The 14,183-nt window shown below is 36.5% G+C and overlaps 1 protein-coding gene and 1 long non-coding RNA gene across 4 annotated transcripts in view; one reads left to right on the forward strand and one right to left on the reverse strand.

Annotated features, from left to right (window-relative positions):
- Window positions 1-2,243: 2,243 nt before the first annotated feature.
- The window catches only part of nck1b (NCK adaptor protein 1b), a 64,484-nt gene continuing 52,544 nt past the window's right edge, over window positions 2,244-14,183 (forward strand). For both annotated transcript variants that reach the window (XM_055181515.2, XM_055181514.2), the window contains exon 1: window positions 2,244-2,425. The gene's annotated coding sequence lies outside the window, so the exon portion shown is untranslated. The remainder of the gene's footprint in view (window positions 2,426-14,183) is intronic.
- On the reverse strand, window positions 10,691-13,429 carry LOC129444583 (uncharacterized). Of its 2 annotated transcripts, XR_012368142.1 has the most exons (6): window positions 13,174-13,429; window positions 12,339-12,484; window positions 11,922-12,019; window positions 11,665-11,785; window positions 11,470-11,584; window positions 10,693-11,329 (listed from the first exon to the last, which is right to left on the reverse strand). It is a non-coding gene; the product is annotated as an uncharacterized lncRNA (long non-coding RNA). The 2 variants fall into 2 exon arrangements; XR_012368141.1 differs by having other exon boundaries at window positions 10,691-11,329; window positions 12,339-13,429.

A 14,183-nucleotide genomic window follows, 5' to 3' on the forward strand; every position in this document is an offset into this window, starting at 1 on the left:
TTATTTTCTAAGTATGGGTCCATTTCACAAAAGGTGCTACTAAGGTACACAAAACCAGTCTACTGCTATATTACAATATTTTGACTTTTCCTTCTCAATATGAAATGTCCTTGCTATTCCACCCATGCGTTGCCCGCTTTATGAATTCACATATGACTGAGCCTATCTGATTAAACGAACAGTATACTGATACTGAAGTATTATGAAAAAGTGACCATATCTCAGCTCTCTTCTCACTTTCATTCATGAGCATGAAATTGGGAGGCTGCAGGGCTCTTATGGTTCTGAGATTAAGGACAGGAGAAGGCAGGGGTGGGATGAGAGATGTACAGTGAAGTCCATCTGTTGGTACAGGAAACAGATTGCATCCTGCCGTATGTTATGCACTCCTCTAATGGCTCTATCAGTCATGTGTGAGGAACTTTGAATGTGGTCAGATAGTCACTCTCTCCTGTTAGTCTAAGGCCAAAACAGATTCAAAGATATTATTATTATTGTGCACAAAACACATCCTGTTATTCAATTTTATTTAACATATAGGAAACTGGAAATGCTTCTGTTTTGCATTTTTTTTTATTCAATACAAACATTTTCATTACAAAGTCTATAAGCAGCATAACAATTTGAGTGAAATTCAATAGGAATTTATATGAAATTACATAATATGAATATGAAATGTATTAGAATTTTGTATTAGTATTATGTAATGACAGATTGTACTTGAACTGAAATGAACCTGATGATCATGTGTTTTCCCAGCATGATCCAGCATGATGGAGATAGGAAATCTAAGATTTTGTTTAAATGGGTTAACATTGCCAGAAAGTGTAATTGTAGTGATCTAAATAGTGTCCTAAAAAGGTTATTTTTAATTTTTGTCAAAGAATTTAACTTTATAATCATATAAGCTATTTAGGCCTATATTGCCAGGTTAAAAAAACATTAATGCAGATAAGATTGGCTATTTTGGTAACGTAACAGGTAATTATCTCACGCCAGTAAACTTTAAAGGTTTGATATAACATTTATAACATTTGATAAGCGTATAGACTAGAAAATATAGATGATTCTGATTATTTTTATTGCTGATGTTTAAAGAGGCCATGACTTTTTCCATGTTTAAGTGCTATGATTGGGTCCCCAGTGCTTCTATCAACCTAGAAAATGTGAAAAAGATCAACCCAGTAACTTAGTTTTGGTAAACCATTCTTTACAAGAACATGAAAAAATAGGTTGTTGAAATTTGGCTTTCCTTATGATGTCATTAGGAGCTCTTATTATAATAATACCACCCCTTAAAGGCGGAGTCCACGATGTTTGAAAAACGGTTTAGAAAAGGAGACGGGCCGACTACCAAAACACACTTATAGCCAATCAAATCAAATCAAATGCCGGGTTGCGTATGTGTGGGGCAGGTCTATCAACAGAAGGTCCAGATTCTATTGGGGTAGGGGCGTGTTTGTTTAGGTGATTTCAAATATCAACATTGGCTTTCAAACATCATGGACTCCGCCTTTAATCTGCACTATCCAACCACAGCACTGCCATTTAGTGCAGAGAAAAGCACAATTGAGTTTTAATTGCAACAAACCACCATCATTGTGATCAGTGTTTGAATTTCATCAGCTCATTTGCATTTTAAAGGACACACCCAAAACGGCACATTTTTGCACACGCCTACAAAGTGGTTAGTTTAACGTGCTATAATTAATTATTTATATGGTATTTTGAGCTAAAATTTCACATATGTGCTCTGGGGACACCAAAGATTTATTTGACATCTTAAAAAAGTCTTATGCCATGGCCCCTTTAAATTTTTTTTATAAACTTTCTTTAAGGATATTATTATTTAATAAAATAAATATTAGTATGTATTATGTAAATAATATACTTAAAACCAATTATTATTTATATTGAATATTTTTAATTTCTAAACATTACCAATATTATTAATTCAATATGTTTAATTGATTTATATATTGTACTCACGCACAATTTTTATTTTTAACAAATTGAAGTTTAATTTATAAAGTATATTTTCAACAAATCCCGAAACTCCACACTGTCCATTAAATTAAAGCACGTACTGTATCGGCGTTCGGGTTGACCGCAGCCTATATATTTGATGGACGTGGCAATGCACCAATGATAAACAAGATTACTCTTGGGCATCCAATGGGTAACTGGGAAAACTGTATTAGCCCCGCCTCTAATAGCAGGTTAGATGTGGCAATAGTGAGTTAGGTAGAAGCGCAGTTCTCACGCTGCTGCTGCTGGATGCATTGGAAAGCCCTTCCCTTGAAACATAGCGAATATGTAGCGGAGAAAAAAACCGTATGCAATCTGTTTACTTCTCGTCATCGACCGTGTGCTTTATACACAACTGAACAACACGAGACAAAGCTGCAGATCGGAACATTCAAGGGTGAGATGAAACGCATTTCTCAGAGATTTTAAGAGTTTTATGATTGATTGTTGTAGCGTATACAGCTAAAGCAATGGATCAGATGGGTTAACTGCTTTGAAAACACCACCATCATCACGTTATTTAAAGTCATCATATCGTTTAACGAATGAAACGATTTCATAACTGTGTCATGGATAAATAAACGCAATTGTCTTTGTTGTTGCAGTAATGGGGTTTGTGTAAAGATTGTGATCAGGCCTAACGTAACTCTGCTGTGATTGTAGGACAATCATTACCTCATATGTATATATACAGGATAGATAATATAGGTCGTATTTATTTATGAAATGCTTGGTTTAAATACGTTTATTATTAAGTCTTGCAGGGAAAGTATTGAATTGGAGTTAAATTTACACTTTGGCTTTGTTTAAATATTTGCAAAGAAATGTCTATTGGGTGTTTATTATAGTTTTTCCTGTAACATCTCTTCAAATGGTCTTTTCTAATTGGCACTTGACTAAAGAGTCATTGTTTTTTATTTTGTGTTTTTTATCACACACAGTTATCAAGACAACACATTGTTCACAAATTGCTCTCCTACACAATTTACTAATCAAATATGATTTCTTTTTATTGAAAATATTTCCTTAAGCTTTGTTAGTGCTTTCACATTGAGCTGTGAGTTTCGATCAGAATGTTGAGATGAAGCTTCAGTTTCTCGGCAAACATGCAAGACTACAAACATCAAAGTGTTTGCATTTGTATATCGTACTTTCATTTACGGTTTCTTTCGATTGCTAGCACAACACAATTATTCATAGTTAAGAATTTGCAGCTGTTCAACTTTGACTTGCAACTCTTTTTCTCACGCTAAAAGAAATCCCATTGACTTCAAACAAGGAACCGAATCACATCCATACACCATAATATTATAGGGACTTACGGCTATATTGGCTTGGGTCAATAACAAGGCTTTGAACCGGTTCACGGAACGAAAACGAAAACCAGAAACGTTTGATGTTTTGCAAGGAACAGAAACGAAACCAGAAACTTTCCACTGGAACAGAATCGTTCATTTAAAATAATGGTAACCGGTTAGTACCGTTTTTTTTTTGTTCTTTGACAAGATTGCTGTGCAGTATGACTCGGTAAAGTTCACTTCTGGTCGTCGACTCATTGGCGAAATGAGAAACGTGCCACCAGCAAGTAGCCTACTCAAGCCCAAGTCTATAATGCTCAATCATAAGAGGAAATTTTGTAGGCAACCAAGTATCTCAAGATGTTTTTTTTATACTAAATAGTGGTGTAACGGATCGCAGTTGATCTGTGATCCGTACAGATCACGACTCGCGGTTCAGCTCGCATGTGATTAGCAGATTTATACGCAAATTTCAAGAGGGTGAAAGTTGATCATTTGCATTTCAAAGGCTCGCAAATGTTAACACTTAGGTGATTTTAAACAATTTAACTGCAAAAGACGCTAAAGTGAGCAATTTTCTGTACGCACAGACGCACATGCGGTTGAATGTGTCCGGTCCAACTCCAATCAAACGTGATTATCCCTATGACCTTTAAAGATCAGAACTCTTGATGTATAAACTTGAGAGTTGCATTACTGTGTCTCATGCTGTACTCCATTAAAATACATTTAGCGAATAAAGCACTGAAAAACAATGTAATTTTCACTTTATGTGGAGGGACTGTTTATGCTGCATCTTCTTCCCGAAGCGCAGTTTGGAATTTGTCTTCCGTCTGTGTGTATGCGCGTGTTTAAGTGCACTCAAAAGTGCATACACGGAAAGACGTGTTTCAAAAAGCAAGCCAACAATCTTTCTGTTCTTGACAGGACACATACAAACAAAATTATCTCGAAATACCACCGTATGCTTTTTCTAATAAAAACATTTACGTTGTTTGCCAATAAATGACATGGCAGAAATTGTCCTCGTCTTAATTTATGTATAATGCTGAAACAAATGTAGGCATGTCAGAATTACAGTTATGTCGCTTACTTAATGTAGCCTTTTTAATGTTTGATGACAAGATAGAGAAAATTATGTAGACTAATAATTTAAGTTTAATGTCTTAATGATCAGCCTACTTATTTTTATGTCCCACAAATGACATGGAACGTTATTAACCGGTTCAGGAACTTTATTTTTTTGTTCAGGAATGTCAATTTTAAGGTTGAACCGAAAACCGGAAACGTTAAAATACTGTTTCTCTTTGGAACGAACCAAATGGGAAAAAAATCTGGTTCAAAGCCCTGGCCAATAAGCAAAAATTTAGCAGGCACACGGAACACCCTAATAACCGCATAGCAACCAAGTTAAAACTGCTCCGTACACCTTAGCAATCACATAGCAATGCCCTGGTATTTTTGGCAGTGAGTTATTATATTTAATAATTTAGTAATTTTGTTTGTAACAGGATGTGTTGGATCAACCGTGTTAAGTGTCTTTGTTTGCATCTTGTGGGGTGCGGTGCATTGCCCTGCAAAAATCTGCACACATCACCTCCTGTCAAACTATAGTACGCGGGTTCCTCCCTAACCTGGCTGATTCATAAACATTACTAACTTTAGCACACACACACACGATCCATGCACACGGTATGCGCTTTAACTTTTATTTTATTTTATTGTTTATATGCTGTGTGCGTTGATGTGTTTTGTGTTTATCTGATGGCATGGTGTTAGGGTAAGGCCCGTACATTATCTGAATTACAGGGATGTGCGGTCGTAACTACTGTTATTTGATTCTCCACTGTCTTCTTATTAAAGTAACCCGGTATTCACTGTCTGAGGCCAGGCCGTTCATAAAGTAGCCAAAGAGCTTTACGTTTTTTGTTTTTCCATGACCTCAGTTGTATGCGCGCGCGTGCGTGAATGTTTTGGGCCCGGGGCAGCTGGCGAATAGTGTAGTTTCTGTAATTATTGTCACACTGACAGGTCTCTCCGCAGCCTCTCATTAAGTTAAAAAAGGAAAATAGCTAGAGAGCAAACGCAAATGAATGACTGAGAGACATTTTTTTCTGAGGTCCCGGATCCCACTGAGCTGAGGGGCCCGGATCAAGGAGAAAGGGTTGGGGGATCTGGTGAAAGCAGCTATTTATATTTTGTAATTTCCTCTAGAGGTGAGTCGCCCCATGAGTAGGATTGGCAGAAATTGGACGGCGTATCTGTGGGGAGCCGTTTCTCTTTCTTCACCCCGTCGTCCTCAGACGTGGCTCTGTAAGCACAGCAGTCTCATTCAAGCGTCGTGACCCCCTGCTTTCAGAGGTGCACCTGCTGTTCAGTCGCCTGCAGTGACGTGGCATTGATTTGCCACACGTGTCTCTCTCTTTCAATGTGCCAAAAGCAACTGCGGTATTACGTTTCGGGGCCTTTAAGGGCTTTTAAGTTTGCTGGCACTGTGCTTGAGCTGAAATATGGGTTTCCTGTGTCTTAGCTTTCAGGACTCTTATTTAATTCTATGGTACCGATTGATAACTATATTTAAATACTGCGGTATACATGGTATTGTGGTACTTAAAAAAAATACAGTTTTTGTTAGTGGAGATGTAGAGGTTTTGTCTATTCAATTTGTTTCCTTTGGAAATAATAATCGTGAAAGTGCTAGAAAAAACGTTTAACTTTAATACTCATAAGATTTATTTCATGCATTGCTGAATTTAGAAATGCATTAGAACAGAATTGAACATAATGCAAAGTACCTTTCCAAGAGGACAATTTACCTGCATTAGCCCGCATTTATATTTTTGCAGTTGCCGGACGCTTTTATCAAAAGTGCATTCAAGCTACATTTTACTGTGTGTGTGTGTGTGTTTCCTGATATTGAACCCATGACCTTTTGCGCTGCTAAACCCTGTTGCTCAGTTTTATCTCTGAGGCAAACTAGTTTCATAGCATCAGTTATTGTTAGCGTAGCTAAACCAGTGACCTATAGCTTACTACATAAACAACCCTTCGAAACAGGGATGTCAAACTCATTGGCTATGTTTACATGCACAGAAATTTGTCAATCTGATTGAATTTAATACGATTGAAAGATACGACGATACATGCACCCTAAACATTGCAATCTGTTTAAATGTTCGTTTACATGTACATTCTATAGAATCCCAATCCAACGTCTGCGCAAGCGCACAGCCAGGGTTGCCAGATTCGAGTATCTGAACCATCCCAAATGGACATTCAAAACTAGCCCAAAAGCATCCCAATGACTATTCACAGTCCAAATACCAATAACTTATGAACAAAATACTCATCTTTAACCCGCAGAAAAAAAACAACAACTGGAGGAAACAGTTTAAACAGTAGCCCAAATCTAAACTCGAAAAAAGCAGAGGACTTGGCAACGCTTTGCTGCGGACAGCATCTCTCGTCGAGTTCACACTTTATCTCTGGATTAAAGTCAAAGCGGAGTTGGAGAAAGTTGTTCTTAAGAAGTTTTCAGATATAGGTGATGAAAACACACTTTTCAAAAGTCACAACACTATATATTGCTTTAGCCTAATGTTTTAAAAGTACACATAAACGCGGCAGAATGTACATTGCGTTACCCCAGTAACCTTACCTTAACAATGCATGATGCCACTGCCTTACTATTGCGTGTTTCTCTGAGGAGAATCATGTGATATAATAGTTTAATATAAGACGTGAACTTAAACACAATTGTTCTGGGCATGTGCACGATGTATTTTTGCATCCGATTGAGAAAATACTGCGATTCACGCGTTTACATGCGTACTTTTCTCCTGCGGATCAGATCACAGATCGGAGTACACCAACCCCTTCAATACGATCCAAATTTGCATCCGATCGTCCTCAATCGTATTGATTAAGGTGTTTACATGAAGGCTTTTCAATACGATTTAGCCATCAATACGATTTCAAAGGGATTATTTGGTTGCATGTAAACATACCTAGTTCAGGCTGAGAGTTGGATGTACACGTTTTGCTGCTTTTCGCATGTCTCCTATTTAAACTAGACACATGCAAGTGCCGCGTCCTGTCTGAAAGCGTTTTTAAAATATGTATTTAATATTCAACAATAGATCATCATGCAGCCCTGATTCGACACCTTTGGGGGCCGTATGCTTGACACTTTGCTTCAGACAGTACCCTAACTGTCGCGTATAGCACACGAATTTGGAAGCCTTTCTTGATTTAGTATATAAAAAGTTTAGTTCCAAAATGCGATAAACGTCATTTTTAAAAATTAAAATGGTTACCGCCAAAATCAGTATTGTATCAGTTCAGTATTAAAAAGTAAATTCTTAAGTTTATGCAAAATCCAATATCCGCCGTGTTATTCTGTCATCTTTTCTCCCTTTTTTCCCAAAATGCGATAAACGTCAGTCCTCCTTCTCTGCAGAATGGAATAAATGCGCTCAACAAATCACAGCGCACTATTCCACGCATTGTAAACAATAATGGTGACGTGATAAATACACACAGAATCCTAGTTTTCCTCAAGTACTTTGTACTTCGTGATCAACAAACAAAAACAAAATAATACTGTTAATGGCATTGATAAACGTGGTGGTTTTCTGTGACGGGAAAGAAACGTAACCCATCAAAATCGAATAATTTAGAGGCACTCCCAAGGATGACAGCAGCAATGACAGTGTTCTTAATATTACAAAGTAAGTGTTTTGATTAATGCCATTAATGTTTATTTTAAACTAGTATATTATTATACCACTAGTCAACTACATGAATATAACATGGCAAAGATGAATGCACATTTATATATTGATTCAATAGATTTATAGCATTTTGAAAATAAAAATATTGCATTTTGTGGAAATAATAAATAGTTTTTATAATAAATCTTTGAAAATCAAGTTTTGAATATTGAATGTTATTATAACCTAAAGATGCTATGTGAAAGTTTGTTCATCTTGTCACTTTCTTGGTATTGAAAACACATTTTTACCGAAATTAGTCAAAATGGATTTATTGCGTTTTGAAACCAAACTCTTCATATCTGATGTTTTTTTAATGCATTGTACTTGCAGTTATAATGTGTTAATTTCTTGTACAGTCCTACCCTGTGTTTTCTGTACATTTGTTTACAGAGTATTATATTTGTTTATAAAATGTATAAAACACTGTCACTGTCAAAGGGGTGTCTACACAAGGCTACCTAAAATATACATGTAATTTATGCCTTGGTCAATCTAGAGTATAGACTTTCATTTCAATTGGCCATTTATATGCTTGCAAATGAGGCAGATCGAAAAATATTGTATTTTGGCATGTTCAAGTTTTGTTAAATTGCATGTTTAAAGTTTAGTTTTACATGGCATTAATCACATAATGTCTATAGATAACTCTGTCGCCCCCATGTGTTAAAAGTTGGCAGTGCATTGTGTTAGCCAAGCATCTGTGTTTGCATACTCGCACAAATTATGTTTTCCAAAAACAGTCTAATAAGTGTGCTAGTGTGTATCAGAGGAACGTGTTGCAATACTCAAATCTACCTTTAGTTACTCAACACATGTTTCTGTTCTCCATTTTTCATTAATGATGTTTGGTTGAGTGGTTTTACATGGGCTTACTCAAGCAAACGCAGTGAGGTCACAAGGGAGAAAGTATAAACACCAGTCAGACACTCGTAAAGTTGACCAATAGCAGAGCTCTGACCGTACTGTACACATCATAAGCTGCATGGAAACAGACACATTTTTACCAGATTAGAGTTCATTTATTTTGAGTATTACTCATTAGAGGAGATTGAAGGAGATAAAAGTGGTAATAGAAAATGTCTTTATGGTTAAGAAGCAATTTTCACTTCTGTAGTTAGAATTTAATTTAGTAAGCATTTTATAGTCTTCTTGTGGGTTGTTTTAACCAAGATAGAAAGAGTTGTTTGTGCCATTTCCTTTTTTTTCAGTATCTAGTTTCAGTCCTTATAGGGCCAGATAAACAGTGTCACTTTAGTTCATCTCAGATCAAAGTCAACATCAAATCAAAATAGACCCTACTGGACTAGACTAGTGAGTGTTGTGTTTCAGGAAACTCACCTAAAGGATTATTAGGAACACTTGTTAAATTTCTCAATGTAGTTATCTAATCAACCAATCACATGGCAGTTGCTTCAATGCATTTAGGGGTGCGGTCCTGGTCAAGACAAACTCCTAAACTCCAAACTGAATGTCAGAATGGGAAAGAAAGGGGATTTAAGCGATTTTGAGCGTGGCATGGTTGTTGGTGCCAGACGGGCCGTTCTGAGTATTTCACAATCTGCTCAGTTACAGGGATTTTCACACACAACCATTTCTAGGGTTTACAAAGAATGGTGTGAAAAGGAAAAACATCCAGTACACAGCAAAATCACTGGTGTTAAAATAACACCCACAGTGTCAAATTTAACACCGGCAAAGTGTGTATATGTGTCCACACTACACTGTGTTAATTTAGTCAAAAGTGTAGTGTTAATTTAACAACACCCATTATATGTTAATTTAACACTCAATATTGTTAAATTTTACACTTTGTTCACACTATTCATTGTTGTTTCCACACTACACTGGTGTTGGCACAGAAATAGAGTGTTAAAAATTAACACTCCTAATTTAAGGTCAACACTAGGGATGGGCGATATGGCCTAAAATCCATATTGCGTTATACATTGCAGCCTCTTGCGATAGCGATATGTATTGCGATATAATAATTTCAATAGACTCGTTTCAGAACAGGTTATTTAGACCCTTACAAAAGCCAAACTGCTAAAAAAGTAAGTAAAAGTAAACCGTTATGGCCAGATTAGTCTTGTTACCTCTCTTAGCTGGAACTTTTGCCTGACACACTCTACAGCAGGTGTGTCCAGACTTTTTTGTGTGGTGATCTACTTTTAAAATGATAAAGCCGACAAGATCTATCTGCTAAAAAACACAGTTAATTATTTTTATAACACTAAACACTTTAAATGCTTGTGGGGACTATACTGCATATATATATTACTAGACCATAATGCCAATTTCGCGCATGGAGCAGCAGTTAACTTATGTAACTTATGGCTTAAATCCAAAAAATAGATGTTGCATCTGTCTTTTTCACGAGTTCCTCTGTTTCGCTGACGCTTTCATCCATGTTTATTCGGCTGCAGCTCGTGGCTCTAAAGTTTGCGGGTAGATTGTGTCTTCAACACGCATTATCGCGATAGTGCAATAGATTTAAAATCTCTATCGTATGCCAATTTTCTATCGTTTATATTGCATATCGTTTATATTGCCCATCCCTAGTCAACACCAGTGTAATGTGAATTCAACAATGTTAAGTGTTAAAATACTGAGTAATAGCCACTTTTGTTGCTAATGGGTTGTTTCTATAAAAGAAAAATGACAAGAAATATTGCAAAACCTCTTTTTATTAAAGTACATCACATTTAATATTTACATTGATACACACAACACTTTGCATTTAATACTGCTTATTTAAATACCTCAGCTACAATTAGAATACAGAATACAGTATGGAATAATGAAAGTTATCTTATACCACAGCGCAGTGACATGAAAACCACTTATTATAAGGTCTTTAATAAATCAAATAAGAGTTAAAAAAAATTAGCCACCCTACTCAAAACTTGAACATTAAAATACATGCAATTACCTTATCGGCAAGCAGAAATGCTTATCCTTCACAATACTAAAGATTTTTCCATAACAAAACAGACATTTCAATTCAAAAGACATTTCATTTTTCTTAAACACGTTCCAACCTGGTATTTAGTTCTGTAGTTGTTTTACTGTACAGTAGTGGAAGGCTGCATCAGTGGTCTTCATCATGGAGGGAATGGCTTTTTGGTCCAGAATGATGCAAAAATTCTGGATGCAACTTTTGTTCCCAACGCAGAGCAGGCAGGGCTGTGCTGATTCATCCACCTCAAAGCATGGATTGATGCTCATCACCTAAGTGTGTTTTAAAAGAGTGTATTTGATCAATGTATTTGATGTGTATTTATGAACTTGTATGCACTTACATGGGGTGAACAATGCAAGCAAACTAACTGCTGAATAAATAACTAGAACAAAATACCAAAAAAACTTACACAGCACAATCAGTAGCTTCAGTTGCACATTGACCCTCTCCAGTCTTTCCTCCTTTCACAAATGAAAGCAAGAGGTGAATGAGTCAGGGAAGAGCTGCCACATCACTGTCCCGTCCTAGCAAAACACAATTTAAACACCATGAGTATACAGTTAAACTTTAAAACCGTAAAAGTAGCAAACCCATTTACACTTACCATATTTAAACTCCTGTTGACCAGACAGAGGGTCATCCATATCTTCATCAGGATATAGGCTGCAATTATCCTTTAATTGTTGTATGTTGGCTATTTTGCAATACATCACCTCAGCATATTTCTGCAGATTTTCAAAGACAAAAAGGGTCAAGAAAATACCAAAAAGGATGCAGTTTTAACCGTTATTTGAATAAAAATCATCTCAGTATAATCATGTTAGAGACAGTGTACAGTACTAAAGTACTGTGTGTACTCACATAACTAGTTGGTAAGCTCTTATCCTCCAAACTGGGTTAAGAAATAACAGTTCCAGAATTCATGGGTATGCCGTATTCAAATATAGTCTGGTAGCGTCCTATCACAAAAAAAATGACAATAAAGACTCTGAAAACTCAACATTCTTTTTATATTAAAAACAGCACTCAAGACAATATGAATCTTCATTTATACATTTTCAAATTATTAACCAATTTGATTGCTATTTAATATGATATCAATAGCAAAACGATGTATGAGAAGATAATATATTTTTATTAAAATTGGCAGCAGGTCATGTCACTTTCTTGCCTGATTAATAACCATAATATGTATAAAACTACATATACTAAAAAGATTGGTTAACTGTTCAGTTATGTCAAATAAAATGATTTATATGTATAAATATATAAACTTACCTTCTGTAATGAATTTATATAAGTATTAGCAGTCGTTTCTCATTGGAAGTCATCCATGTCAGGTCTTCTTTAATAAACTGCCCTAAAAACAGCATCTCTTCTGAATGATTTGAAGCACTCAGTGTGTACTTTTACCAAACTAGCATCTATAATGACAGAAAAACAAATGTTCGCCATACACGTTTTACACTTTCGTATGTATTTGCTATTTGCATCTGTCTGACATCTAGCGCCACGAAAAGCTTACAACACACAATGCATCCAATCTGTGCATATTCTGAGGTAAAATGAATTGTTGGTTTGGCGATATTTTCCCTGTTTGCATACATCTAAAAAAAAAAACACATGACGATGCGGTTGCTGTTTTCTCCGTGTTTTTTTAGTAATTTGAATAATTAACCGATATCCGTGCACTCACGTGCATGTAAACGACCTCGTTAACTCACGGTATCTAGCCTATATGATTACCTCATAACGAGCATCATATGGTGAATAAACGAGCTCTCATTTAACTTAATTTCATACCTTCAATTTGTAGTGCATGTCGCGTTTTATCATGGTTCAATTCTTACATTCATTCATATCTCCTGTTAATATTATCCTTCTTGGTTAAAACTTTTAGCTAGCAGTTTAACTTTATACCAAACTAACAAGGGAACAACGTAACACAAGGTAACGTTAGCTCTGATTAAACTGAACCAAATAACGAACAAAGGGGAAATAAAATGGGAAAAATATCTTATTTAGGTTTTTTGGCAAATGGCTGCGTAGAGTCAGACAGAGAAATAACAGTTTAATTTAGCTAAACCATGTAAATATTATTAAACTTATTTACCTCATCTCTTCAGTCCTCCTTTGAAAGAAAATGGCGGTAAAATCCCTGACAGGAAATGTTTAGTGGAGGCGTGGCTTGTTTTACACCGCTCAGAGTGAAATCTGATAACACCCTTGTTTCACACTGACACTGTTGTGGATATAACACTGGCCTAGCAATGGCAGTGTTATTTTATTACCAGATAGTGTTAAAACAGCATCAACACTGTGTATTTAACACCATCCCTGAAAATTTAACACTGGTGATTTTGCTGTGTATGTGGCAGTCCTGTGGGTGAAAATGCCTTGTTGATGCTAGAGGTCAGAGGTGAATGGGACGACTGATTTAAGCTGATAGAAGAGCAACTTTGACTAAAATAACCACTCTTTACAACCGAGGTATGCAGCAAAGCATTTGTGAAGCCACAACACGCACAACCTTGAGGCGGATGGCTACAACAGCAGAAGACCCCACCGGGTACCACTCATCTCCACTACAAATAGGAAAAGAGGCTACAATTTGCACAAGCTCACCCAAATTGGACAGTTGAAGACTGGAAAAATGTTGCCTGGTCTGAGGAGTCTCGATTTCTGTTGAGACATTCAGATGGTAGAGTCAGAATTTGGCGTAAACAGAATGAGAACATGGAACATGGTGGTGGTGGTGGTGTAATGGTGTGGGGGATGTTTTCTTGGCACACTTTAGGTCGCTTAGTGCCAATTGGGCATCGTTTAAATGCCACGGCCTATCTGAGCATTGTTTCTGACCATGTCCATCTCTTTATGACCACCATGTACATATCCTCTGATGGCTACTTCCAGCAGGATAATGCACCATGTCACAAAGCTCGAATCATTTTTAAATTGGTTCTTGAACATGACAATGAGTTCACTGTACTAAAATGGCCCCGACAGTCACCAGATCTCAACCCAATAGAGCATCTTTGGGATGTGTTGGAACGGGATATATACAGCTGCACAACATGCGAGCTGGTTAAAAAGCTTACTTCTGACCAGTGGTGGGAAACATTT

The sequence above is a fragment of the Misgurnus anguillicaudatus genome, chromosome 25 (assembly GCF_027580225.2).
Source record: "Misgurnus anguillicaudatus chromosome 25, ASM2758022v2, whole genome shotgun sequence".
NCBI classification, from domain to species: domain Eukaryota; kingdom Metazoa; phylum Chordata; class Actinopteri; order Cypriniformes; family Cobitidae; genus Misgurnus; species Misgurnus anguillicaudatus.